General features: G+C 43.4%; 2 long non-coding RNA genes across 3 annotated transcripts in view; one reads left to right on the top strand and one right to left on the bottom strand.

Moving 5' to 3' along the window:
• The window catches only part of LOC133280464 (uncharacterized), a 157,613-nt gene that overhangs the window by 78,729 nt on the left and 51,882 nt on the right, over positions 1 to 27,002 (top strand). The window contains exons 1-2 of one of the 2 annotated variants that reach the window (XR_009747178.1): positions 2,181 to 2,389; positions 14,711 to 15,774. This is a non-coding gene — a long non-coding RNA (uncharacterized LOC133280464). Of the gene's footprint in view, positions 1 to 2,180; positions 2,390 to 14,710; positions 15,775 to 27,002 lie in introns of those variants that run through there. The other variant, XR_009747179.1, reaches the window with a different exon arrangement.
• LOC133280465 (uncharacterized) lies at positions 1,059 to 2,390 on the bottom strand. The gene is made up of 2 exons (XR_009747180.1): positions 2,303 to 2,390; positions 1,059 to 1,170 (listed from the first exon to the last, which is right to left on the bottom strand). It is a non-coding gene; the product is annotated as an uncharacterized LOC133280465 (long non-coding RNA).

Here is a 27,002-nt window from a genome sequence, read left to right as displayed (position 1 = left end):
AATCCCCACATTTGGGGAGCCAGGGTTGTCCCTGCCCACCTAAACCCATCTGTTTGAGTCATGGTTTCTGTGGAAGTGTGTGAAGTGTTGAGAGGTCTCAGAGGAGGAGTGGATGGCTAGTTCAGAGCCCCAAGATGATCTTACAGAGTCATTTGAAAGGCAAATTATCAGTGTGAGAGGGATCTTAGTTCATCTCCTGTGTCTTCATGCTTGTGGAGTCAAGTTAGAGAGGGAATAGGAATACTGGTGTCCAAGGTGGCAGCCATCTCAGAGACTTTCGACCAACCTTCACCCCAAGTGGTCTATGCCAGGACTTCCCTAGCCCCACATGTCATGGGTACATGGTTATGCTTGGCATGTCTTTCTGACCTGGCAGATATATGAGTATTTAAGGTAGAACTACTTCTATTGGAGAAAACTGTTTTGAACATTTCCTTGTCTTTAGTGTTGATGCCCTCCTTTTCGGGTGGGATACTGCTTTCAGGCTTTGTTGCCCATCCCATCATATAGAAAATTACTCTTGAAAGGGAGTAAAAGAGAAATATAAAAGTCTTGGTCTCCTGGAGGAGAAAAGGCTGCAAGTACTGAATGTAGGCAGGTCATTCCTCCAGCTGTACAGTAGGTTCCTTTTGCAGGTGTGTTTGTGAGGACATGCAGCATATGTACAGAGCTAACACCGAAAGAGATGGAGACTACCTAACACCTTTTACACAAGTCACACAGCTTAACAGTTACATACACAGAGCACTGCAGAGAAGCTGCCTTTTTCCATAGAGCTTTAGTGGGAGAGGGGTTAGGAGATCATTTTGCTCCTAACAAAGTTGCCCAACACCTGCAATGCTATCAGAAAGATGCAACAGGAACAAGCTTCTCATGTGGAGGAAGGAAGACACATACCATAAATCCAGGGAATAGCCCCAGGTAGAGAAGCATAGCTGTTTAGAGAAGGAAGCCAGCTGGATCTTACTATATGGATCACAAGATAGAGGTAAGAGGGTCCTAAATAAAACACCTGGGAGAAGATATGTTATATGAGGATGGCAAGTTGGTTGGTGCTGTTTCTGTTTCACTGCTGGAGGATAGTTGGACTACTGAGGTTCAAAGAGATGTTCTCTTCTGTTTTTCGTTAGAGGAGCTGTTACTGATTGTAGAGTTTGTAGCAGGAGTCTTCTTTTATCAGGTTGAGCTTTCAGTGAAGCAGTTGGGCTTTGGGTTGCAGTACAGTGTAATCTTTCAGACAAGGCAGTCTGCCTTATTTTACAGACTCTGATTAGAATATCTTCCCTTTTCCTCTGGTACTATAAAGGCAAATTATTAAGTCACTTAACACCAAAAATGTGTTAACTTGATCTCTATACTGGAAAGTTACTGGGGGATGGCAGAGAGGAAATAGTCACGCTAAACCAGGGTGTTAATGATAAATGTGTCATCTACACATACAGACTACACTTATGGTCGTCTCCAGCTGGCTAACAATAAACAAATCTCCATTAGAGTTTGAGGCAAGCCAAGTATGGACACTATTCAGCTTGTATTATGCAGGGGATCAGAGCAGGTTACAACAGCTTATAGCAATGCTCCTCTCCAGTCTTGAAATCTGGTCTTACAGTTGTTAATCACTCTGTGGTTTTGACCAAAATTAAAAACCACTGTGTTATTTTCAAGCTCTCCAAGAAAGAGAGTAAAGGAATGTAAAAATTGAAATAAACTGAGCAAAACAGTTGAGATAGCACTTTAATGTGCTTGTACTCAGAGTCACCAGTTAAGAGATGTAGACAAATAGAAGAAAGTCTGAAACAATAGAAATCATAGAACAGTTAGGGTTGGAAAGGACCTTAAGATCATCTACTTCCAACCCCCCTGCCATGGGCAGGGACACCTCACACTAAACCTAAGTTTAGTAGGCCACCTAAGGCTTCGTCCAACCTGGCCTTGAATCATCCAACCTGGCCTTGAAATCCAAGTCATATGGCCATAGAAATCCAAGTGTTCTCTTGGATATTTTTTCAAGGATACCAGATTTCTAAGAACGAGGCAGAAAACCTCCAAAGAAACCACTCTGGCTGCACTGATGAAGTGCTTAAAACAAAGTAATTAAAATCCCCAGGTTATTGCTAAGACAGGTCGAAGAGTTAAAAATTAACACCAAATGTGCCAAGCATGGCTGGTCTAGGGTTTCTCGAACACTAATACTTGCCTGTTGGCTTTTCTCACTGGACCATAACCTGCTCCTTGAGTTGTTCTGTGCAGCATGTTAATGTTTTTCTGAGGAGGGACAGGAATGTGACCACCACTTCTTTACAACTTGCAGGGAAGTCCTATCCTGGACAGAAAGTGATCTCTTTCTCTCCTCAGCAGCTGGAGGACTTTGTACACTATCTGAGAAGAGGTAAGCACTCATGTTTGGTCCTGTTGTTTGGTATTTCAGGTGGTGACTTGTGTAGGCCAAAGACTGACCAAACAGGGTGATGATGCTGCCGCACAATACGGACTTGTGAGCAATGTGGGGTTCAGAAACACACATTCCCATGTGTATTCATAAAGGCCTTGCTTGCTGTGTAATACAGCAGCTTTTCAGGGAAGATAGTTTAAGTGGTTTTCTTTTGCCAGCTCCCAAGTGCTTGAGTTATCAGATAATAACTTGCGCGTACAATAAAAAACACAAATAGAAGAAATCTAAAGTCAAGTGGAGGCCAAGAAAAAGAAGCCATGAACTTGTACCACCTGTCCCTGGGAATGGGGAATGCTGGGGACAGGTACAAAACCATCTACACGTCTCCTAGTTTGTAATCTTTTGCAGACTTCAGTATGTATAGACAACAAGATGGAAATCAGTTTTGCTTCAGTGGGCAGTGCTTACTGCTTGTGCAGGACGGATTATTCTGAAAGGAGAAGTCTGACCAAGTCGATGCAATTATTCCCCTATACTTAATTTTTTCCTTTCAATAATGTTACTTTCGGGTAGCGGGATTGTTGGGTTACGCTCAGGTGCAATTCGCTGCAGTTCAGGGACCGTATTGCTTAAACTTTTAACAAATATTACCACCTGCTGGGCACTCTGCAGCAGTGCAGCGTCTGACCGTTTATTCCCACAAGGAATGGGGCTCTCCCTACACAAGCAAGGCATTCGCTCTTCTGGCTTGGAGACTTTTCTGACTTTCTACCAAAGAAGACAGATCCGTTGGCTTGATCAGTCCAGCAGGAGCTGAAGATTGGTGTCTTCGGGTGAACTTAGTACTGAGGGATGTTGGTTTGTGTTTTGGTTTGGTTTTTTATGCTTAGAAACCCTGCCTGTGGTTTTACACAAAGGGGTTCTTTTACTTCTTGGTACATTTTGCTACTTAAAAACGTAGGCAATATGTAGGGCCCAGGGTGTTGAGCCAACAGCTGATCCTATAGGTTACCTTGATCATACACCCTGAGTAGGGAGAGCTGTTACCTTGCCTCTGCTGGAGCTGGGATGCAATGGGAGAAATAAGCTTCTGCCATGGGACACCTACTATCAGTTCAGCCAGTGCCACAAGTGGTCAAGCTTAGCCACTGGTCAGTGGTGGTTAAAAACACACTGAAAAAACAGTTCTTGTCATTCTCCTCTCTCTCCTAGGCTAGAATTGGGGAAATATTGTACTTTTCAGGCTGGTTTAGCAACTAGGGCTGCAAGAGTGGGATGCAGAGATTAAGTATTCCTTTATAAATCTCCCAGAGGTTTTCAGTCCACTTGTGGACATCTGGTTTCTCAGTCACTGGTTGGTGAGCAAGCAGGATATTGGCACTTCAAGCATTCCTTCCACAAAGCAGAGCTGGTTAGTACCCATGGCTCTGCAGCCATTACCAGTTTATAAATAATTTTTTATACCGTGGTTGACTTCTCCAGCTTCTTTGTGTTGCAGCTACTTCTGGACTGGTCTAGGGCCAAGCCAAAAGGGCTGTGGGAGGAACAGCTGTCCTCGCTCTTGGACTAAAGGAAGCTGCTGAAAGCTCTTTTGTTTAGTAATATTCACAATAATAGAGTTTGGTGCTTGAAAGATGGACCTACAAGACCTGGCTGATCAAGTGAGGCTTTGCTGGGACTCCTAGGGCAAGTGGATGCTAGAATGCTCTGCGATATCTATTTTTGAGGCAATAGCAGCAGCAGTCTACAGATAAGAGAGGATAAGGAAGGCAAAGCAAGGCAAGAGCTTCAGGGCAAGGGTCTGACTGTGTTTACGGGGGGGGTATTTCATTCGATTCTTGATTTGTCAGACATCAGGCATTCACCCTTGGTTGTAACAGCTTCTGCTTGCAAGGAAGTGTTTTGAGTTTAGGCTGACTTCTGGCTCCAGCACTGAGGGCAGCACAGAACTAGTCAGGACTCCAGCAGGCCTTGCAGCCCCTTACCTCTGTGTTGCTCCAGGTGCTTGGTTTCTGCTTTCCCTCAGTGTGCTCTTCTTTGTGCAGTGATTTTGTGTGACTGCATTGCCTGAGGTGACTGATGTTTACCAGCAGCTACAGCCCAGCAATGGTACAGACACAATGTTCTGCATGAGCATCTGTCTTTCAAGGAATACTGCTTCTGGCAAGAGTATATCAAGCCCATTTCATGGGTATTAAATGTTTTCCTCTTTCCCATCAATATATATATATATTCTTAGCTATTTTTGAAAGGTACGTAGGAGGCTTTCCTGGTTTCCTGAGGATACCAGCTGAAAGCAAGTGTTAGAGCACTTAAGAGCCTCATTTTCCACAGTTGTACAAAGCCTCACAGGACTACTCAAACTTGTGAGCTCCTCATGTTTAGGAGCACCAGAAACAGGTCCTGGCCCAAACCACTAGTCCATAGAGCAATAGCATATGTTTTTTCCTCCTTATCCTCATAAAGATTGTCTTACCTGACCTGAAGAGCCCAGATCAAGTGGCCACCCCACCATGCAGGGCTCCCTCCCACTGTGCCCACCCAGCATCAGGTTGATTATGCTTGGCAACCTCAATGGCTATAAACCCTCTCCAGGAGTAGAAGAGGTGTGATGGGCAGTAAAGCTGCCAAATTTGGGGGTTGACATCTGGGAGCCTTGAGGAGCTGTTTCATTTACGTGGTTTGGATCCGAGTAAGTGAATTTTGACTATTTCCATTGTGCTGGGGGCAGTGTCCCCTGTGAACGAGCCAGATGGTGTGAGTGCATTTTCCCTCTTGTGCCTATGCCTAGCAGTGGTCCTCTCCCCTTGCCCTTGGCAGCCTGGAGCAGTCCTCCTGGCCTGGTGGAACAATCCTGCTTCCCAATGCCCTCCTGTGCTCCTTGTCACCAAACTATAAGGTATTTTTCTACCTCTAGAGGACACTGTGGCCTTCCATATGCTCACTCCTCTGCAGTGCTCTGGAAGCAGCAGAGATGGCACAAGCCCTTGGTGGTCCCATCATACCTAGGTTGGGGAAGGGGATGGTGGTAGTGCAGGCTTGAGTGGCTCTGCCACCAGCTTCTGAGTGTGAGGGACACTTGTCCCTCTTCATGTAAACCCATGAGGCTGGGCTGCCTAGGATGAAGCAGGGGCTCAGAAGTGCTTTTTAGGTGTGGAGGGACATTTTCTTGTTCTCAGCACACATCTGTCCAGAGATCCTCTATATTTTGCCTTTTCAGTCCACTGCAGGGATTTTCTTCCTTCTGGGTCTTCCATTTTCATCCCACGGCTGTTCCCCTCACCAATGGTAAAACACAAGCCCAAGGAGGTCTTCTTGTACTGTAAGGCTGCTTTCTCATCTGTTCACAAGCCTTGATGACTTAGATGGGTTTGGTTTTATCCACTCCACACCAGCTCATTCTGGTATTTTGCATTACAATAGACAAACAGAGATATGGAGTACATAAGCAGAATGAATTTTAAAATGTGATAGTGGTTGGTCGGGAGTAGGAATATTACCTGGGAGTAGATAGTTAAGTGTGTGGTCATAAAGCAGCAATGATGCTGGGGATGATGCAATATGGCTCCATACTGCTTGTGCTATAGGTGTCCTGGAGGCACATTGCTCTTCCTTGAAGTCCTTCCAGATTTCACGCAATAGTTTGTTTAAGGCTGACCACCCAGAAGCACACATCAGAAGAGCCAAATCATGATTTTTCTATGCCAGGCAGGCAACTGGGGAGGTCACAATGGTAGCAACCACCAGAAGCAGCTTTGAACATGAAGGTGGACCCTTCTCAGCATGTGCATAAATACTATTAGATGCTCAGTATTGTCAAGGCTTTTATTAAGTCTTCTGATGCTCCCTGAGGTGAAGAAATATCCTGACTTTGAGAATCTGAAGGTCGGCAAAGCTAACAGTAGAATAAGGTTATTTAATCGAATAAAAATGTAGGCCAATCTGGAGGAGGAAGATTTCTCTTCCATGCCAAACTTTGGCCACAGTTTATGCATCCATGGATGAAAAGGACCTGAGTTCTTCCCACAGATTCTGTCCTTCCCATGAAGTGCATCTCCAGCTTTAAGTCAAATCTGAACTATCTCAGGGTCTTTCCCAGAGTGTCACAGTGAGATCACAAATCCATTGGAACTTGCCGCTGAAATCGAAGCCAGGCAAGAGATACCAAAGGATGAATCAAGATAGGACCCCAGTTTGCTACTGAATTTTGGGCTCTGTATATTGATGGTGACAGACTGTGGGCTGCAGAGCATGAAAGCAGATGGGGGGGTCACGGGTGTGCAAGGGAAATGAACTTTTTACATGCAGATAAGGATGACAATTTTCCTCAGATTGTCTAGCTTGGAATTTTGAGGGAAGAGAGAGCGGGATGTGGAAAGCAATGGTTTCCTGTGCATAGCAGCTTTTTCTAATTGCCAAAGTTGGTACCATCCTTGTATTCCAAGCATTTTGTGAGGAGCAGCAGTGTAAAAACTGTGCAAGTGGCAAACCTGAGCACAAGGTAACGGTGGTGAAGGCAGAAACTTGTTGTATTGCTCCTGCTTTGACACCACAGAAACCACTTGCAGAAGTCCTATGAAGCAGGAAGAGATGGGATCAGTTTCCTACCAAATGCAGGCACTCGGTTGCATTAATGTGCCATCATAGGTATATCCAGTTTCCCAGTGCTGCTTTGCTGTCCTGTGCCCATGATCCATCTCCCCTCTGCCAGAGAGGTGGACGTGGTGTGCGGTGCGTAACGCAGGCACTGACCTTTCCCACAAACGCCTTTCTCTGCAGCTCTCGGGACATCTGCTGGCCCTGGAGAGTCTTGAAACAATGCAGGTTTCCTGGCCCTCTATGTGGTTTTTCCTCTTATAGGAAAATAGATGCTAGAATATCTGCACTGTTTAGTGGTTGCTTTGTCCTGGTGTTGGCACGTGTGCAGTCTGTCTGCAAGGGAGCCTGTAATGGTGGAAAACCATCAGTAAGATGATTTAAAGGGGGATATGTACGGACAAGCTATTTTGTTTCAGCAATGCCTTGTGTGGAGAGGGGTTTCTTCTCACATGAGTTGAGCATTTTTCTCCCAACAGTGGGTTTCCTCAGGGTTTTTAATCTCTCTTCCCTCACCCGTCTCTGTGCTTGTACCATACTCCATCCAACAGCACTCATAGCTGACCTGCTGCAGACCACTGCCTTCCACCCACATCTTTTCCTGAGCTCAATAACTTACTTGACGAAACACTATCCCTGAGACAGACATCTGTTTTGAAAACTGTACTGGCAGAGCTATTGCTTTCCTTGTTAGCTTGTGCCCATCATGGGATATACTGTGCTGGCCTGACTTCAGGGCCACTCATAATTTTTCTGCTGCTGTTCATCACATTATTTAGACCATTTTCCTCCTGTGAGGACACACATACTCCATATTCTAGTCATTTCTTACTGAACTAAGCAAATCAAATGCTTTAAATTCCACTATAAGGCCACTTCTGCAGCTGCTGAATCACATTTGTGGGTTGTGTTTCTTTTATTCTCTCTCCCTCTCCCTCTTTAATTTTTCAATATTGTTTTTAAAATGTAAACCAGGACAGAATATTTCAGTATTTGTTTTTGCCAAAACTGCACAAAGCTAAAGTCACGATAGGATATTTTTAATTGTTTTAAAAACCTGTGGTCTGTGAAGGATAACATTTAGCATTCTTCCTCAGTATGGTTCTTTCTACCTCAAGTATACAGACTAAATCCTTTCCCCTGAAACATTACTGTCTGAGGTTTGATTAAAGCTGTTGAGGAATGTGTGTAAAAATGGTTCTGGTAAGTGATTGTTCATGGGAGCTGGGAATCATTACTGTTTACATATTTTTACATTCCCCAAAAAACTTTGATGTGCAGTGTGGAAACTGTTTTCTACAGGAGCATGTGAGTCAAGCAGAACAAGGTCGAGTTTTAGGGCAGGTTCCTCTAAAACTGAAAGAGGGAATGTCTTTAAATGCAGGTATTTATCCATGTGCCAGTGCTCCCTAGTACGAACAGATGGAGAGTTCCCAGCCATGCTCTTTCTTTGCGGCTGCTGTCTCACAGGGCATCCTCTGACTGACGTTTGATTGACAGGGAAAAAGCAGGATTTCGTGCTCACTACTACAAGCTCATTCATTTGGTAACACTATCTGTGACCCTCTTTGAAATCCCCAAAGCAACTGTTAATAGCTGGGTCCCAGGAAAAGCGATATGGCAGGAGCAGCCCATGGGGAGGCCAGTTGCCTAGCATTGTGCTCAGTGTTGTGAAACAGTTGGCCGAGCCATCAGACTTGCTCAGCTAAATGAATTAAGTAATCGCACAGCCCTGCAGAGAATATTAGTGAGGAATTTCCATATTGCAGCTCTTGATATTCCCGCCTCGCAGCCCCGTTACCACAAATACAAGTCTTTGGCTGAGCAGGCAGTAATTTGATATTAAATGAGGTTCTTATTAAGCAGATGCAATGAAACGGGGCAGAGTTTTATGTTGCATTAGTCAACTGAATGCTTTTTATTAGCATTCATTAGGATGAAGGATAACTGAGTGCAGGGTATTCTTTAGCCAAAGCTTGACCCTTCGGAAGGAGGGTAATTAAGGAGCTAAGAGCTTGGGAATAGGAGCTAGGCCACACGCAGCAAATGTACAGCAACTTATTCTGGGAACCACTTCTACAAAAGAGGTGGTGAGGAAACTTGGGGGATGGCCTGCTCTGTCTGGGGATGGAACTCCTTCTTGTGTCATTCTCCAGGTGTTAATTTGACAAATCACAAAGGCCTTTTGGAAAGTAAACCATTTGTGCAGGCACACGTTGCTCTTTCTTGTGGATTGAGCATATCGGGCTGTCAGCCATGGAAATAAGGATAGGGAAGGGTTTGGATCATGAGGCTTTTTGGGAAAGGTAGTACAAGATGAGATGAAAGCTCTGGGAATTAATTCTGGCCTGGTAGCAAATGTGCACAGACACATGTGTTTGTCAAAGTTGGTTCTACCAAGGTGGCAATGACCATGCCATAGCTTTCCTCACAGGGATGTTCCTGCTTCATCAGGGAAATGGAGCCAAGAACTGCTGGAAAAGCCACCCAGAAATCAGAGATGCCTTTCTGCCAGCCCAGGCTGGGTTTGTAACAGTAAGCTGTTGACTGCACGGTCCAACTTGCTCTTTTTAAGTTTCTCTTTATTAAGCTTTGTCTCTGTGCCTGTGTGCTGCAGTCAATAACTTGTTCTGCCTCCTCTCTGTGCAATTTTATCCCTCATTACTGAACGCTTTAGGCTCTTCACCCATGAGATGATTTGTCAGGCTGTTTGGGGTTGTTTTTTTGTCTTGGTTTTCTGTCATCTGCCAGGATTAAGCAAAAAAGGAGAGTGATAATTTTATGAGAATTCCCAATGCTTAGTGTGCATGTGAATTTGTGGTGGGTGGCTTGCATCTTGTTTGCAGTGAACCAAGAGCTCATTCCCTCTGGCCTGGACTTGCTCTGGTCCTCCTGAATTTGAAAACATCCCCCAAAGCCTGATTGGTTTGGAGGGGATAAAATTCAGCCAATGCTGAGGTCTTAGCAAAGCTCCCCTCCTAAATAAATGTGGTGATAAGTGACCGCTGTAAGTTCCGAGTCCTGATGAAGATTCAGGGGTACGTACTGCTGATGGCCACTTGTGTAGACCATTCCCTAGCTCTGTGAAAGCGGTCCACTAGTAGGCTTCAGGGTCTTCTGTTACTCCAAAACTGAAGCATGGGTTCCACCTCTGAAGTGAGACTAGGGACCCAGGTCAGGGAGCTGGGTATACTCCTCTTTCAAAATAAAAAGGAGGATGAAGCTTTTGAGTAGAGCGAACTGCACTAGCAAGCTCTCAGGAATGCCTTTAACACTGGTTCTTGCAATGGCAACCATAAGGCAGCTGTCATTGGCAGTGAGAAGAAGAATAAAGAAGGAAGAAATCATTCACTGGGAGGTTCAATTCTGATTGGAGCTGGAAGAGTCTATTATTTTCCCAAACTATGGGAAAGGAAATGTCTTGATTTAGAGGATGAAAGCGGGCTGCACCTGCAGTGGAGTCATGACAAGAGTTGCGTGGAACCAGTGCAAACCCCTCAGCAACCTTGGATTGGCACATAAGAGTGTCCCTGGGATTTATTTTGCACTTCCATGGCCCATACCCCCTTGTAGTTGCCAGGACCTGGCGGAGTAGCTGCTTGCATCCCACCAGCTGGTGTGTAGGAACCTGGAGGTAGACCTGGCTCTCCCACAGCAGCCATCATGCGGCTTGGCCCTCCAAGAGACAGGCTGTGTCTTTGCCACCATATGTGCAGACACAGAAGTGAGCACACAGATATTCGAAGACTATTTCCTTAAGGGAAAAAGTTTCTTTATTTTTCTTTTTTCTGTTCTAATTTACTAATGAAAATCAAACACTCACAGGGAAGCATGGAGCATGTAGAAAGATCTAGGGTAGGTGGGAGAGGGGCAATGAACCAAGCCCAAGCATGGAAAGCTAAATCTGCAGGGGTAAATTAGTAAAACCACACAGTTTGCTAACTGCAAGGGTTTTCTTGGATTGGTGTAGTCTTTCAATTTTGGTAGATGTAAGGAGAAGTCCAACATTTCCTTTTTATTCTTATTTAGCACTTGCTCCTCCAGCAAGCCCTGACTTTATCAAGTCTCTTAATGCTGCTGTTAGCAGATGTCTTCACACTGATAATTTAATCCAACACAAGGGGGTTCCATAGGATATTCTTGTTTGAGCTGACAAGCTGTTAGTTGTTTACCTTTTGGTCAATACAATGCTTGTAATCAAAGAAGGCACTTGAAGCCTCTGACCCTTTCCAAAGGGTAAGGAACAGAATTGTCCTTCCAGGTTCATCTTGGGAAATAAAATGGAAAACCTTTTTTTTTATCTTTATCAAGCCATGGAGCTTTCATAGGTGCCCAGTCACATGGTTGTTGTAGTTAATTAATTGAGGAAGGTTTCAATGCAATCTTCATCTCTGTGCACCTGTTTGTGAAGCTTTAAGGAGATTGATTTACAGTACCTGCCTGAGGCCTCTGATTCACCCTCATCCTCGTGTTCTTTGCTTATAAAGATGTATTGATCTCACAGCATCCATGGGCAGAGCAGTTTCAAATGTCAGTACGGCTAATAGCACAGACCAGAAACGTATTTGGAAAGCTCTGTGGGTATGGTTCTCATCACAAACTTGTGTGACATGTTTCATTTGGGAAAGATAAGACTCCTTATCAAGCTTTTAAATAAATCAAACACTAAAATACCATCTTTCTTAAAATATGTCCCTGCTGGCATGAATACCCTGGAGCGAGAGGTTGAAGTCTGTTTTCCCAGTTATCTATGCCAATGAATGTTTGACTTCTGAAAGTTCATGGAAAGTGAGCACATCTGAACTGAATTCGGTCTTAAAGGTAAATAGTTATCTATGGAAATAAGTTTGTGGTATTCACCCAACTCCTGGAAAAAAAAAAAGTAAAGGTGTTCCTGTTTCATCATTAATTTGCTTTTTAATATTTCTCTTTCTTCATGTGATTCCCCTATTGCCTTTCTCCTTGGTACCACTCCTTAAAGTTTATCCTCTTCTATGACAGCGGCGCTAAAATACTGAGTTGACAAAACTGGACAGCCCTAGGTTTTCCACTTTCAAGTGCTCTCTGTGGGTAGTGTAGCCTGTGGTGTTCACTGTTTTGATAGCTGCTAGGTCACATTGCCTGTCTATCCCCTGGCATTGTAGTAGTAACCTGGCAGGTCAGCTATTTCAATGCTATTCCCTTCGCTACCTGGCACCAGCCATACAGCATTTTTATATACTGAATTATTTATGGACTCATAATTATTTAGCATCAATATGTCAATGTTACAATGCCCCTGTTGGCTATAAAGGAGCGAAATCTTTCTTTAATTAAAATTACATGGTCTGTGTCAACTTTCCTTGGACCCAACCTTTTAAAACTGAGTTGGGATTTTGAATTCCATCCTACCAAATACCTGTGTTTTAAGCAAAGACTAAATACAGAGCTTTCTTTCAGTGAGACTGGTCTTGGAAGCCAATAATTTTATGTGTTTTAGGGAGGTTTATGTTATACTGGGGAGTTTACAATGGACTTCATTGAACTGTAGACCACAGTGGCAGTACTTTTTTTATAAGCAGCGTCTAATAAGGAGGAAGCAGCATATAATTCAGACTGTCAGTGTTCCTGTCTGAAGACAAAAGCTTAAGATGCCTCAGTGATGCCTTGGAAAACTGCTGAACCTTGAGAGCAAGCTGGTAATAAAGGTAGTAGATGATTTTGTTTTAAATAATGCACAGCTGTCCTCTCTGAAAAATATTGCATCATTTGGCATTGTAGCAATACACTGAACCACCATAGAATTTAATTACGCGACCACCCTGCAAGCTCCATGAGTCAAACTCAATCCTGGCATAAGCGGGTGCAAATCCCTCTGGGAATTGCACCCGCTTATGCCAAAGCTAAATTTGATCCAGTGTTTTTTTCCCATTCTCCCTGAGAGCTTGAAGGTATGGAGATCCATTTCATACTCTGCTATACTTGGAGCTATTAGCTTTTTTCCATGCACAGAGCAACTCTATACATGATGCTGAACTGAATTTAGGTATAGTTTTCAGGAGAAAAACAAACAAGAAAAATGTCTCTTGAATGCAGCAAAGATAATCTCTAAATATTTAAGGTTATTATAACCAGAAACAAACTGTCATTTTCTAAGTCACATCTGTCATGGAAGCAACAACTGGGGACAGGTATGGCCCTTTGTAGAGAGGGACCAGAACAGATCAACCATCTCTTACATGTTTAACAAGACTGCTCACATGCCTGTGATATGTAGCTTTCTATCTGACACTAGAGAAGTAATCGAGTCTGTGTTTGCTTCAGATATTTTCTTTATTCCAGGTGTGAGGCTTCCACTCTTGTTCGAAACTCTCCTTCACTTCTTGAGCAGCCTCCTTTGACAGGGGAAAAAAAGACCCAAAACCACATTCTCTGAGAAATTTCCCATGTGCTCCGTGCACGTACCATACAGCTTCCCTGGCGGATCATCTTTTCCCCCTGCCTTGTTATGCCTGCAGGTTAACTGGACATTTAAGACTGTGTATGATATCTTCTGAGAGTAACAGCCACCATCAGGAGAAGCCTTGTTCTTTCCAAATACTGAAAAACAAGAATCACTAGTGAGTAAAGAGGCAATGAAAGGCAAGAAACACATCAAACGAGTACCCAAAGTTTATAGAATAGGCACTTAGTTATGACCTTCCTACAGTTACACAGACACGTGCACGCACACATCAGCCCTTAACTTCAACGGGAGTTGCTCACATGTGTCTCAGGGACAAGATCTGTCCAAAACTGATTTATGTCCAACGGAAACTTGGGCTCTGATTCAGGTTCAAATCAGGTTCAGGATGGAAAATCCTGAACTTGGAGGCAGACCCTAAAGCAGCCCTTCAAAGAGGCAAACAGACCAGACCAGCTTTACTCCCTAGCTGGAGCTCTCTAGCCTTGTGCTTGGGTCTAGCACACCCCTCTGCCTCCCTCCTAACTGAAACACAATTATTTTTAAAGGGATCTTTATTCCCCCCATGAGGATACAACACAGGCAATTGGCTAGGAATGATGCCTTGGAGCTCAGCCACACGGGGCAAGTGTGAGTCTGCACATGGAGGGAAAAGGGGAAAGCGGCAAGTGACACAGACCCTTTAGCTGCAAGAGCCTGGGAGATTCATCCCAGAGACTCCCAGAGGTTTAAACCTCCTCCACTTAAAGGGGCCAATACCATGTTGTTTTTTACTGAACAGGCTGCTGTTGCTGGTTAGTTGGAGGGGGTTTTGTTTGTTTTGGTTTTGCTATTTTTAACACGAGTAGATGTCATCGTGCACTTATTTCAATATTGCCTGTCCTGCTGACAGTGGGGAATGAACTTGTGCGGTGATTGCGCACGACTGGGCAAAGATTGGACTTTGAGAAAAAAAGGTCACACAAATGTGACCTGTCCTTTTCCTGTCAATATAGCAAAGGTGCTTGGATTAGATTTATCTGCTTCTCTTCCTCGGGCACATTGCTCGCTTTGATGAATACTGTTAAGTAACCAAATTTAAGTGCAGTATGCTGTTACAACTAAAAGCATCCAGTTGAAATTCATCCTACCGCAAAGCCCAGCCTAAACGGCACAGCTCCCAGGCTGACATCCACCCCAGGATGCCCAGTCTCATTTTGGAAGATACATTTTCATATTTATCTAGTAAAATCTTGCAAGACTTCATTCAACTGATTATTTCTTTTTCTTTTGGCTTATAGGCACTGCTCACACTGAAAAATACTTGTGGAAACTCAGGAAGAGCCACCTTCTCACCAGATTTGGATGACTATGCAAACACAGGTGTGCATCTTATTTGGAAGCATATTCCTCCTGTGCTTCTAAACACTGGTATCTAACTATTGATTTCCAAACACTTGTACCCCTCAAAACTGATCTCTTTTTGAAAGAGAACAAACACCTCTAACACCTATTTGCCAACGGGACTTGATTTCCAATAGTTAAACTGTCCTTTTCCCAGCTGTCTTCCAATTCCATGGAGCAAATCTTTGTTAAAGATCATTCTTGTAAAAGATATTCACGTTTTTTAAAAGGTTCTCAATACATCTGTGAGAAGTGTATGAGCAGTTTGACTATATTATTGCTCTCAAATTCTGTGTTCCTATCATGTCACAGAGGCATTTGACATATACTGGTTTGATGGGCTTCCATGTTTCTATACTCTTCCTTTAGCTACCATCTGAGCACCCCTATTAAGCAACAGTGCATTCAGGTGTATCCTAATGGCTGGAAGCTTAAATCTTGCACTTACCTTACTCTATACATTTTCTATTTCAAGCCATAGGTGACCATTAAAAATTATTTTGAAGTGAGCTTACTTTAGCTCCCTGGGGTTGTTTGTTTTTTTTTTTCTTTTTTACCATTTTTTTCCTTCCTCCCTCTGCTCACCCTGCAAATAAAACCCAGGAGTTTAATGGTGGAAAAACAAGCATAGAGGGTGTATATTCTGTGCATTAGACAGTACCATTGTAATCCATCCCAAGAAAGAGCTACCTATGCTGCATTTCTACCCCACTCTGCTCACTTTCCTCTGCCAGAGTTGTGCTTCTTGCTGTGTCCTGGCTTGGGCCAAAGTTGTAGCCTTTCCATTCACCTTTTTGCAACTTCTATTCTTGAGTAAATAACTTTCACAGTTTCATGGATGACTCTATATCAACCCTGAATACTCGCTGTCATGAAGGGAAGACACCAGATCAGGGAGAAGGGTTAATAAGTTAAGTTAATAGTAAGTTAATACTAAAAGTGAAAATGTGCTTGTTTCTTGCTGATGAACTGCCTGGCCTCATTATCACCATCATACTTCCTTCTTCTGTTTCCTGTTTTGAGCCTTGCTTGTTGCATCATTTTGGATCAACACCACAGGTTTTTGGGAACAAGGTGCTGAGTTAACAAAACCCTTTCAGAGTAGGCAGAAAAATTTGTCAGGCATCAGAATTTCCCATTCATTTTTGCTTATACCCAGGACAACTGACCTGACTGTGATATCTGTGTGCTTCAGGCTCCAAATGTGATAGAATCAGTGGAAGGCTTGTTTTCTCCCTGACTCAGGCATGGATCTTCAGAGGGATACTGCCAGCAAGGTGCTAATAAGAGCTGACTGTGGAGGATTGATTTGTGATGCTGGCATCCATCCATCAGGAATGATGACAGATCCATCAGCTTGTTTTATTTTAGCCATTAGTAGGGAGAGCAGCTTCTTTAAATAGCCCTGAAGTAGCAAGTGAAACTATTACCCAAATAAAAGCAATTGCCTAAGTGTTTCTCTATTTATACAGCTGGAGTACTTTAACTTAGTATCAGTGCTGCATAACTGTGTAATTAGCAAACTTTAATAGATATGTTAGAGGGAATGACTTGGTGAAAATATTAAAGAAGACTCAAGCTGCTGCATTGTACAAGGTGTTCATTAACTCTATTAGATTTAGCCCTTGGTGTCTGTCTATGGGCTGCCTCTTACTATTGTGACTGGAGTCACCTAAAATCAGAGTTCTTGTAAGGCTGATGCTGCACAAAATTGCAAGGAGATATTATCCTTACTGCAAAGTTCTCACAGCCCAAACATTTGGCACAGGAATGAGAGGTAAATCTGCCTTCTGCAGGTAACACTCAGATAGAAGCAGGGCTGCATCCCTCGCTATGGGAGAGAGATTGAAATGCAACAGAGAAGGGCAACAGAGGTGTGAAAGGGCCTGGAGCTGATGAGGAGCAGCTGAGGGACCTAGGGGGTTTACTCTGGAGAAGAGAAGGCTCAAGGGGGACCTTATCACTCTCTACAACTGCCTGAAAGGAGGGTGGAGTGAGGTGGGGTTGGTCTCTTCTCCCAAGGAACAAGGGATGGGAGAAGAAGAAATGGCCTCAGGCTGCGCCAAGGGAGGTTTAGACTGGATTATTTGGAACAATCTCTTCCCCAAAGGGTGGTCAGGCATTGGAACAGGCTGCCCAGGGCCTTAGTGAAATGGTTTAGTGGTGGCCTTGGCAGTGCTGGGGTAATGGCTGGACTTAACGTTAAAGGTCTTTTCCAACCCGTCTATCCTATCCTATTCTATCCTATCCTATTCCATTCTATTCTACTCTATTCTATTCTAACCTACTGACTTCCAATTCTGTGCCCTATCTGTTTGCTCAGTCAGCTTTGAAGGCAGTGTACAGACTCCATTTCCCAAGGACTACTGCAAGGAAGGCCAAGTGGTCGAATAAAAACAGCTCATTCCCACTTTTAAAAGCTGGTGGAAGAGAGGAAATGAAGCATTAGGCTTTTGCAGCCACCCCCCAGAAAGTCCTGGGCAACATGGAGAAAAGGGATTTAAAAGCTGGTTCTAGGCTTTACTGCAAGACATCCTGTGCCAGAAGTGGCCCCACCACACTGTTCTGGTAGCAGCCCGCACGTGGTGCAAAGCTGTGTCTGGCTGGACCTGCGAATTGGTTCATAAAGCAGAAGAGGTTTTCAAGAGCACCAAGGGGCGGTTAAGCAGTTACCTGTCAGCAACACCTTTGAAAATCTCTCTTAGCAAAGCTGTAAGTTCACAAAGGCACGAGGCGAGTTTCAGTTTGGAGCCTGCCCCCCTGTTCAGCAGCAATAGGTGTTTGCTGGAAAGCCACCCACAATTTCAGATGTGATGCTGCAACCTCTCAACTCAATGAATAATGCTGAACAGTGTGAATTTTATTACTTTGGCTCTGAAGGTCCTGCAGGCTCCAAGCTGATAGACAAAATCTCCCAAAATACCCAGTGAAAGTGCAAAACCAGGATTATCTTTGCATCCAGTGCACCCCTGAAACTTACTGGCTGCTTATATTGTTAACTGCTACTGCTGGGAGGAGTCCTATAAATACCCTTGACAATGTGTGGGGTTTAAGGGGAAAAACACTGTGTGAATAATGATGCATTTGTAGCCTAGAGGCCGTGCAAGATCCCTGCTTGCTGTTTCTTACTGTGTTTATTCAGGAGAAACTATCTCCAAGAACTGGATTAAAGAAAGCAGCATATGTTCTCACTGATGTTGAGATGAGAGGTGGTCAAACTCTTTGTTATGTAGACAAGGGCTGAATGTAAACAAATCTTCCAAGCCAACATGTTTGGGTTCCAACCATGGAAGATTCTTTGAGGCATATGTGTCATTTTGGAGGAATACAGGAGAGATACACCAGTTTCTCCATATACAGTACATCCTTCACTCCAGCAGCCCACATGCTTTCCTGAAATAGTCCCATGTGGTTTTGATTATAATTCTTGTGTGACTTCTGGTTGAAGACCAGCTTGTCAACATGACCAGGCTGCCTCAAACAGATCCTACTGTATTTATTTCCCTGTAAGAGAAACAGCCAAGGGAGGAAAGAAGATGATACAGAGGAGTATTATGTTCTTTTGAGGTTTGTTTGCTGCACCTCTGAGTAGAAAGACCACAGTAAGGAAGACAACTTTGAGTTAAAATAACACAGAGATGGAAAATTGAAGGATTCCCTTCTGAGCACACCTATTTTTTAACTGCTTTTTTAAAAACATGAAGTCCACATTCTTGTTTGCTCCCTTGATTCAAAATCGAGTCTTCTTGATTCGTCTCAATTTCTCCAAATCACACAAGGGACAAAATACCTCTTTTAATCTTCCTAGCAAAATTAGTTAGTGATGTGGTGCAACAAGCTTTTGTACTTCTGACATCTCAGCATCTACAAGCACAATCTCAGTAAACACTGGAGTGGGGCAACTGACACTAGCATGCAGTTAGGCAATGAGCAAGTACCCATATTACCATATCTCTTCTGGGTTTTAATTTGTTCCTTTTGTGTCAAGATTTAAACACAGACATTTCCATCTGGTTGCCAGGGTTATCCTCCATTAATGAGTTATTTTTATGTAGAAAATTCACTCTGAAACATTTTTTTCCAATAAAATTGCTTCCCCTGACCACAAGCATGTAATACAAAGGCTTGCAAGAGCTGAGCCAAACAGTGTGTTTATGCCTTTTCTTCCTTGTGCCTCTGGCAGTCTCCTGTTCCAGATACTTGTTTGTTTGCAGAGATGGACTCGAGGAGTCCAGCCTGCCTGAAAGATTTGTGTGACTTCAGTCACAGGCCACTAGTTCAGCCAGCTTTTTACCTCTTGGAATACCATAAACACAGAGAAGCACTTGTTCATTAAATCCTGCAGAATCCCAATAGAAGTGACTGCCCAAAAGGGCAGGGGGACCTTTCACATTGCTACAGCTACCCAGTTAATTTGGACTGACCAAGAAGGAGTATGCGAATGGAAACAAAACATATTTGACCATAATTAATGTTCTGGTTCCATGATAATATACAAAGTACCTGCAAAACTTCCTGCTAAATTCTGGTTGTGTGTTTTCCCTTTTGTGCAGATGGCAAAGAGTCAGGCAGAGCACAGCTGGAAGTCTGTAGCAGAAATTGTCTTGATGCTTTGGGTAGTCACTAAGCAGCACAGATGGATAGCTGACTGGACATGGGCACTCTGGCTTCTGTATCGCAGGCACAAGATGGGGTTGGGGGTCCCGAGATGTAGGTACTGGTCCTGCTCTGCCATTAAATATTAAGCAACCACCTGGAAAGCCATCATGTACTAGTTCAAGTCTCATGGTGTTACTGAAACAGGACTGATGACTACAGTGCAAGCTCTGGATCCTCGCAGAGCCTGGGAAGCTGGATGTTGGGTGTCTTTACATCCTACCTCCTATTTTAAGTTACTTCCTTTTTCTAGCATAATTTCCAGGTGGAGGGATGTATTTCTGTGCATTGAGTCTCCTGTTTTCCTTCCTTGATAAGAATTTTAAATAGCATGCAAGAATAGTCAGGGGTAGCTCTTTAAAGTATTTAGAAATTATTCTCTACATAACTAAGAGAACTTGTGACCTTGGAGCACCCCCTGAGGCTATGGGCTGAGCTGGGTGGCAGTGCTTGGTCTCAGCTCCATGGTGGCCACCCAGTCCCTTTGGCAGTGCTTTGTTCTCATGCTCCTTCCCCATGATTTCCTAAGCTGGAGTGAGATGCCTTCAAGGATGCTCTTGTGGGTGTGATGAAGCTAACTTGAGCTACAGGCTGACACCATGCGACTCCCATGTGGATAATGGTAATCTCTGTTCCCTATCCCTCATCTTCAAAATATTAAACAGGACCAAAACAAAAAAAGAACTGTGAATTTACAAAAGCTACATCAGGGCGAAAGAGAATTGGCATGTTTGGATTAACTCCTCTCTTTCCTCCCTTTTGAGAGGGAGAGCCTGCAGTATGTTACCTCAGTCTAGGTTTCAATACCTTCAGGTCTTTATAGCAGAAGGCTGCAATGAAAAACATGCCAAGCTCTAATTTTGGCCTGATGCAGGCCGTATCATCTCACTTGGGCTGTTGAGAAGATGGTATGATTTGACTTGGATATATGCCACATCTCACTGCTGATCCCATCATGCAATCAGGCTCTTAATCATTATCAACTTCCCTGTGGAGGAATGATTTTTATCCAATGACACTTGTTAGCCAAGGCCCATCCTCTCTTCTGCCATGTCCACCTAGAGTCCTTGCAGAAACAAATAAGCAATGTCTTTTTCTTTACCTCTGTTTTTTACTCTTACCAAATCTCCCTTTTCTTTTTCCTCTTTCATTGCAGTTAGGATGAGCAGCAGCACAGAATATTTGTTCTGCTGTAGCAATCAGGTACTTTAGACACAGGTGTCCTTATATGTTTAGCGTCTTTTTTCAAGCTATGTTCCACATGCATGCTGTCCCATGGGCTGGTTTTCATTGTTGAGGGATTTTATTTCGTTTTTGTGGACAAGCATTAAGTTTTTCACTCTTCAACAAAGATGCCATAGATATTTCTGTGTATCTCTGTGTTTTCAGCTACGTGTTGGTTACCTGTTTTACTGGCTATTCTTCAACCCAGAGAGTAGTTACTTTCATAGAAACATCAATTGTGACGTTGGCATGGGAAGCAGCTCTGAACTTGAAGTCTGTGCTGGGGAACAGGTTCCCATGGTTGCCTTTCCTGTTCTTTTGCCAAAGACAACCATATGATCTGTACCTGCAGTTCTTTCCCCTCCCTGTATTTTTGCAGCTCCATAATGAGACTTTTGTGACCCAGAAACTTCTCGTGAGAATAGCTCTGCTGAACATCTTAATTAGAAATGTCATTTTCACAGACCAGAACTCATGGGGCAGATTAAGCATGATTAGCTGCCAGAAAAGCACTGGAGACAGTGATGGTTCTTTGCACATGTGACACACGAGAAGACCTATACCATAAAAGAGTTCAAATTATAAGTCATTTATTTGGCCTGTAGGCTTGAATAATTTTGTATTGGGTATGGCAGGGAAGCTGACTCTGTGTTTGGTATGGGGGTTACACGTATATTGTATATACGAACACAGAAACCAGGTATCTTTGCATTAGTTGTTGGTACTTATCTTTCTGTGAACTACAGGTAGATAAACTGCTGCTGGAAAAGCCCTAGTATGTGCAGGTGCCTGGAAGCCATAAAGCAGCTTTTCTACCCTGATCCTGCTCCCTCTCTTAACACTGCTTTTTGGTGTGGGCCAAGGAAGTAACCATCCACTCTCCTCTAATGTGCTGGGCAATAGTAAGAATAAGGATGGTGGAAGAGAAATCAGCTGCAAGCCCAGCAGCCCTGTGCTACAAGCCCTTTCATTTTGCATGTTCTGAACCACCAGCTAACCCTACATGCCCTGGCATTCCCAGAAGTTCATGCTAGTCTTCTATGAGACCCACATGACAATCATCATCAGCTGAAAAGGGCAGAGAAAAGTCCTACTTCAAAGCCAGGATGACCCTAAGTGGGACAAGAATACAGGGAGCTGAGCTAAGCTCGTGAGGTGCGTGACCACTCTCTTCCAACAGCACACCATGAGTAAGAGGGTGATGGTGGCCTTCTATACCTAGCATCCCCCAGCCCCTGGCCACCCATAGCAAGTCAGACTTGTATGTGAGAAAGGCCATAAGGAAGGCTCCCATCTCTTTCCCCTTGTGACTTGTGGAGATGGGAGCGGTCAGTGCCTACTTTGCATCTGCATGGCTCCTTTGTCCCGTAGGACATGTAGTGGCCCCAGGTCCTCGGGTTTTATATGAATGGAAAGGGAGATTGTTCCTTGTGAACCACAACATGCACAGGTGAAGGGTGTGAACAGCTCATCACTGGGCACAGGCTGCAGAGAAAGAGCTTTGCCCCTCTGGTCAGCCTTACCTGGCTCCATAGGATGAGGGTGCTCTGTCACCATGCCCAGGGCACTGCAAATGCTTTGATCAGACCTCAGGTCCTACTTCCCCAGGGCCTAGAACCTAGGATGCAGCAGGAGGTCTCCTGGCAGTCTCCATATGGCCACAGCCATGTCTTTCCCTGCCATGCTGCCAGCAGCCCCACAGCATCACTGGCTTTGATTTAATGTCAGTCAGGATGGGTCAGGTCCTGGGTACCATTAAGAACGTGTGGCATTGGTATGTGTTGTGTCTTGTAGCCAAGATTTTTAATGATTTTTCATTCAGACTGAGGATGGTTCTACCTTCAGGCTCTCAGTCTTCTCAGTGCTGCATGTAGAAACTTCCTTCTTTCCTTTGCAGCTAAGAAAATAGTTGTGGGGATCAAATTCTGCCAAATAAATTTGTGATTCCAAAATGCCTTTAATCCAGTTCACTATATAAAGGACATATATTCCTCTTTTAGACTATTTCTCTTGGGAAGGGAAAGGTGAACGGTTTTATTGTGGGTTTTCTTTTTGTCTATTTTTAGGTAAGAAGAATTAAAATAATGTTACAGAAACTTTCTATAAAGAATAGGAAAAATGATTGAGACTGGAAAATGCCAATTGCTGAACCGGGACAAGGGATTTTGTGGGAGAAATTGCAAATATAGTTCTCTGACTATTTCTTTGAAGTCTGACCAGTATCTATGACAAAGAATTAATGCAGGAAAATATTTCAGTTATATTAAACTAGCCATGCAAAAAAAAAAGAAATGCAGCAGATAATTCTTATTGCTTGGAATATAGAAGAAACTGCCAAAGTCAGCAAGCCAAGCAGGTACATAAATTCTACTGGGAGCTCAACAATACATTTATAGTTGAACTAATAAGCTCTAGGTAGAGTCATATTTCCTGAGTGTGCATGTGTAGATCTTGTAGGTAATGTGGATTTTCCTTTGAGCTGGACAGAGAGCAGTTTTCTTCTCCTGCAAAGGACATTTCAGTTCATCTTAATTTTCCACCCAGGGAAGAAAGCTATAAATGCACTTTGATTAGAATAAAAGGGAGAGGGAGATAAAGAGAGAAAAGAAATGCTCTTGGGTACCATGTCTTCTCACTCACCCTTTCTGACTGCCAACAGTACGAGTACATCTTGCACTCAGGGTCTCAAGCCTGCCCCTTCCCTGCCTTTCCTCCCTCCTTTCATTAGCATGCTTCAAAACACTGCTTTGATTCTGAACCAGTGAGTCTCTCACTGAGGTGGAGTTTAAGTGGGGGACCTTCATGTCCTATTTAGTGCCCTCAACATCAGTTCTCTTTCTTTGATTCGTTGTTTCCCTCATGGAATTAAGAACCTTTGTTTCCAAAAATGTGGTTGAAACTTTTGTGCTTGCTAAAAAAAAGGTTTCAATAATTTGACTTTTTTTCTGTAAAAAAATAAATTAGAAAGACCCCAACAACCAAACCCAAACAAAACCCACCTTCTCTTTCTTAATAAATATCTGGATCTGGTCAACTTTTTTTCTTTTTCCCATGTTTTACTCCATATCTTTTCTTGAGTGGCACACATAAAAACAGGAGACTCCAAATGCGTGGACCACTTTGAAGTAAGAGTAGCTGTTTATTGGAAGGAGGCACAGAGAGGTTGTAAATGAATTCTTGTCATGTAGTTGTGGTTCTACCTTTCATACCTCTTTAGCCACGCTTGCTTTTGCTCTGTTTAGCAATACAGAACACAAAACCCCTCTTCCTTCCTCTTTTCCATGAATGTTATGTCTCAGCATCTGGTGATCAAGTGCAGAAACCAATCTGACCTAAGTGAAGGGCTGTGGGGTCTACTTTTCTGGATCAGGACCTAGCAGTCTGGTGTTGCATTGGTTATGGTGATACCTTATTGTCCTCTGGTTTCTTCTAAGGCATTTGCTATGACCTTGCTGCTGGGCCCTTACTTCTCAGAACTGTAGGCTTTCTTACAGTCACAGATGTGTCTTCTGTGCAAGTCAAGCCATCAGTTGATGCCTGATGTATGGGTGTGTGGTCACAGGCTGGTTAGCAAAGCCTCACCCAGGGACCACCTCTGTTCTGCTAATCTCTGTATGACTTTTTACCCCTATTCTCAATTCTCATCTTTTTTCTTCTCTGCATACTCTGAAATAACCCTAGGCAGAGAAGACTGTGGAAGAAGGGAAAGAGCATCTGCCTGAGGTACAGTACAGTTGGTGACGCTGGGATGTGCACAGAAGTAATGGGATCAGTTGAAAACTGTTGGAATGATATGCCAGGCATATAAGCATGTCTCATAAGTGATTTCTGCTGGTCAGGAGGACGGAGGACCACAGGAGGAATGATTAGCTAGGGGAGCAGGGTGTTTGAGGACAGGCTTTTAAGGCTGTTCTTAATGGATGGTTTAAGTGGTTTTAATGGATGCTGAGGATTTGCTTCAGAGGAGAAGGATTACAAGTGACAATAATGGAAAATCCAACAGTGTGTTTGGTGTGGCTCATTTTGGGGAGTTATTGAGGAGTTTTATTTAAGGATGTAAATACAGAGAAGTGTCAAGAGCGAAGACGTTTGCCATTCACTCCTCATATATATATTTGCACTGAGAGGATGAACTTCCCTAGCTGCTGTGTAATTGATGACATCCACCACTGCAAGAGCACTGTGCTAAGCAATTTTGGCACTGGGCTGGGGCTAAGAACGCTGTTTGCTCTTCTCTGACTCCACAGCAAAGACCAGGGAGATATTCTCAGGGCCAGGGCTGTTGGACAGGATGCCAAAGCAGGCTGGGCTGTGTGAGCACACAAAACCAAGAGGAGGTTTAACTGGGGACACAACTTGAGCCATGTGCTGCTTGTTGTTGATGACTGTGTGTGGCTCAGGCACCTTCTTCCAGCATTTCCCAGCACTATGCCTGGATTTGGTGTACTCTGGCAAGGGGCATGGCCAAAGAGGCACATGTGAAGATTGTGGTCTCCTCTGTACCGTTTCTGTTTGCATATGGATACTTTGATCTGCATCAGTGGCATTGCAAACATCCAAGGAGCAGTGTGCAGGGCAAGATGCAGACAAAGCAGCTGGGGCTGCCAAGGCACAGTAGCTGCTGCTCTCATTTCTCTGCCACATATGAAAGTTGAACCATAACCCTCATATGACAAATGACCATGAAGGCTCTGGCTGTCACTACACTTGAGGGGGGTTGTAACATGCTAAAACTTCCTTGAATTCACTTGCGCTCTTTTTTTCTTAAAAGTATTTCAGAAATAGATTTATGTTAAGGTTTTTGTTTTAGTTAGCTTAAAATATGTTGCTTTCTTTTAAATACTCTGCTTCATGTTATCATTTGCATAAATATAGGGTTACTTTCAGGAACACTTGAACTTCCACAGTTAAGGGCCATAACGCAGAAAAGGACATGCCAGCTTTTTCTGACACACAGTGGCTTACCTGGTTTTGTCAGCAGATGGCCACAAAACGAGATGAGCTCTGTGCACAGACAGTTTAAAAATGTCCTCCTCTGGGCATAGGTTGCCAACCTCCAAACTACCAAAAATCATCATATCCTTTTGGCAACAAATTAATCATTTCAAAGCTGGGCTGATGGTCAGCCTGAAAGCTGCCACAAGATTCCCTGGTAGGCTGAAGTCAAACGATGTCTGCAGCTGCCATAGCTTTTCAAGCAGAGCTAGAAAAGACTGCTTACCCTCCACATCTAATCCTCTCCAAACAGTGATGGCATCTCAAATAAAAGCAGCAGCATCCAATACTCCTGACATTGCATGATTCTTCCACTAAGTAATTTGGATCTTTGCCTACTCTTGAGAGGCTGATTTAAGTCATAAGTTGCATTCTTTCTTTTTTCTGCTTCTGAAGATATGAGTGATTCATTGTTCAGAGGTATGAAGCTAACATGATTAATCATCTGACACTGAACTGCTTTTTCCCAAAGACTTGGCTAGTCTGTGCTTAAGAATATCGTATGGGTGAGATGATCATGACTCAGTCCATGCAGGTTTTCAATTGTGGTGCTGTAAACTCAAGCAGAACTCTGATGAGTACGTTGGCAGGAAAAAGTCAGACTGTCTGAAAGGAAGCAGAATTAAGGAGGAAAAGCATTAAGCTTTGAAAGATACCATCAAGGCACGTGCAGTGTGACTTGTTCCAAATGCATTTTTGTAATGGTTTTATTACTCACCTAAATCAAAAGACATGTGAGTGACTTTACCCAAGCTGTAAACCTTCCCCCTTTTTTTTTTCATGTTACCTGAAAGAAAAAATGTGTGTATTGTTAATGTGATAAATCAAGGATGCTTCCAGCAGACTTTTAAATATTCATCTTTTTTATATCTTTCTTTAGGAACCTACCTTGATTTGATGCCATGTAACAAAATTGCTATTTGCTGGGCAAGAAAGTAACAGGTTGCCTTTTCAGGGCACAATATTGAATATAAAGTGAGGGGATGTTTGTTCAATACCATATTTCATGCTGAACTTAGATGTCTATGTATAGGGTGCCTGCATAGCCTCTGGATCTTAGTGTCTTGGTGCCTTAGCTGGTGCTTTCTCTTGATCCTATGGGTACTCAAGCATTGCACATAGAAAAGGAGGTCATGTAGCTACTCACGTGCAAGGAATTAGTCAGAATGGACTATCGTAGGGTCCCAGCATAACATGTTTCTTCTCTTTCTGCCTTGTAAATGGAAGATCTTTCTTCTCCTCGTTTATCTGATACAGGTAAATAATGCAGGCTTTTGTTGAGCTGGGTCACACTTTAACAAGGTGTCTCAATCT

Source organism: Pezoporus flaviventris, unplaced genomic scaffold (genome assembly GCF_033815535.1).
Source record: "Pezoporus flaviventris isolate CSIRO_AGI_PZ_B2104156 unplaced genomic scaffold, CSIRO_AGI_Pfla_v1 ptg000083l, whole genome shotgun sequence".
Taxonomy (NCBI): domain Eukaryota; kingdom Metazoa; phylum Chordata; class Aves; order Psittaciformes; family Psittacidae; genus Pezoporus; species Pezoporus flaviventris.
The sequence above is the reverse complement of the archived record's forward strand: the minus strand, read 5'-3'. Positions and strand labels throughout refer to the sequence as shown.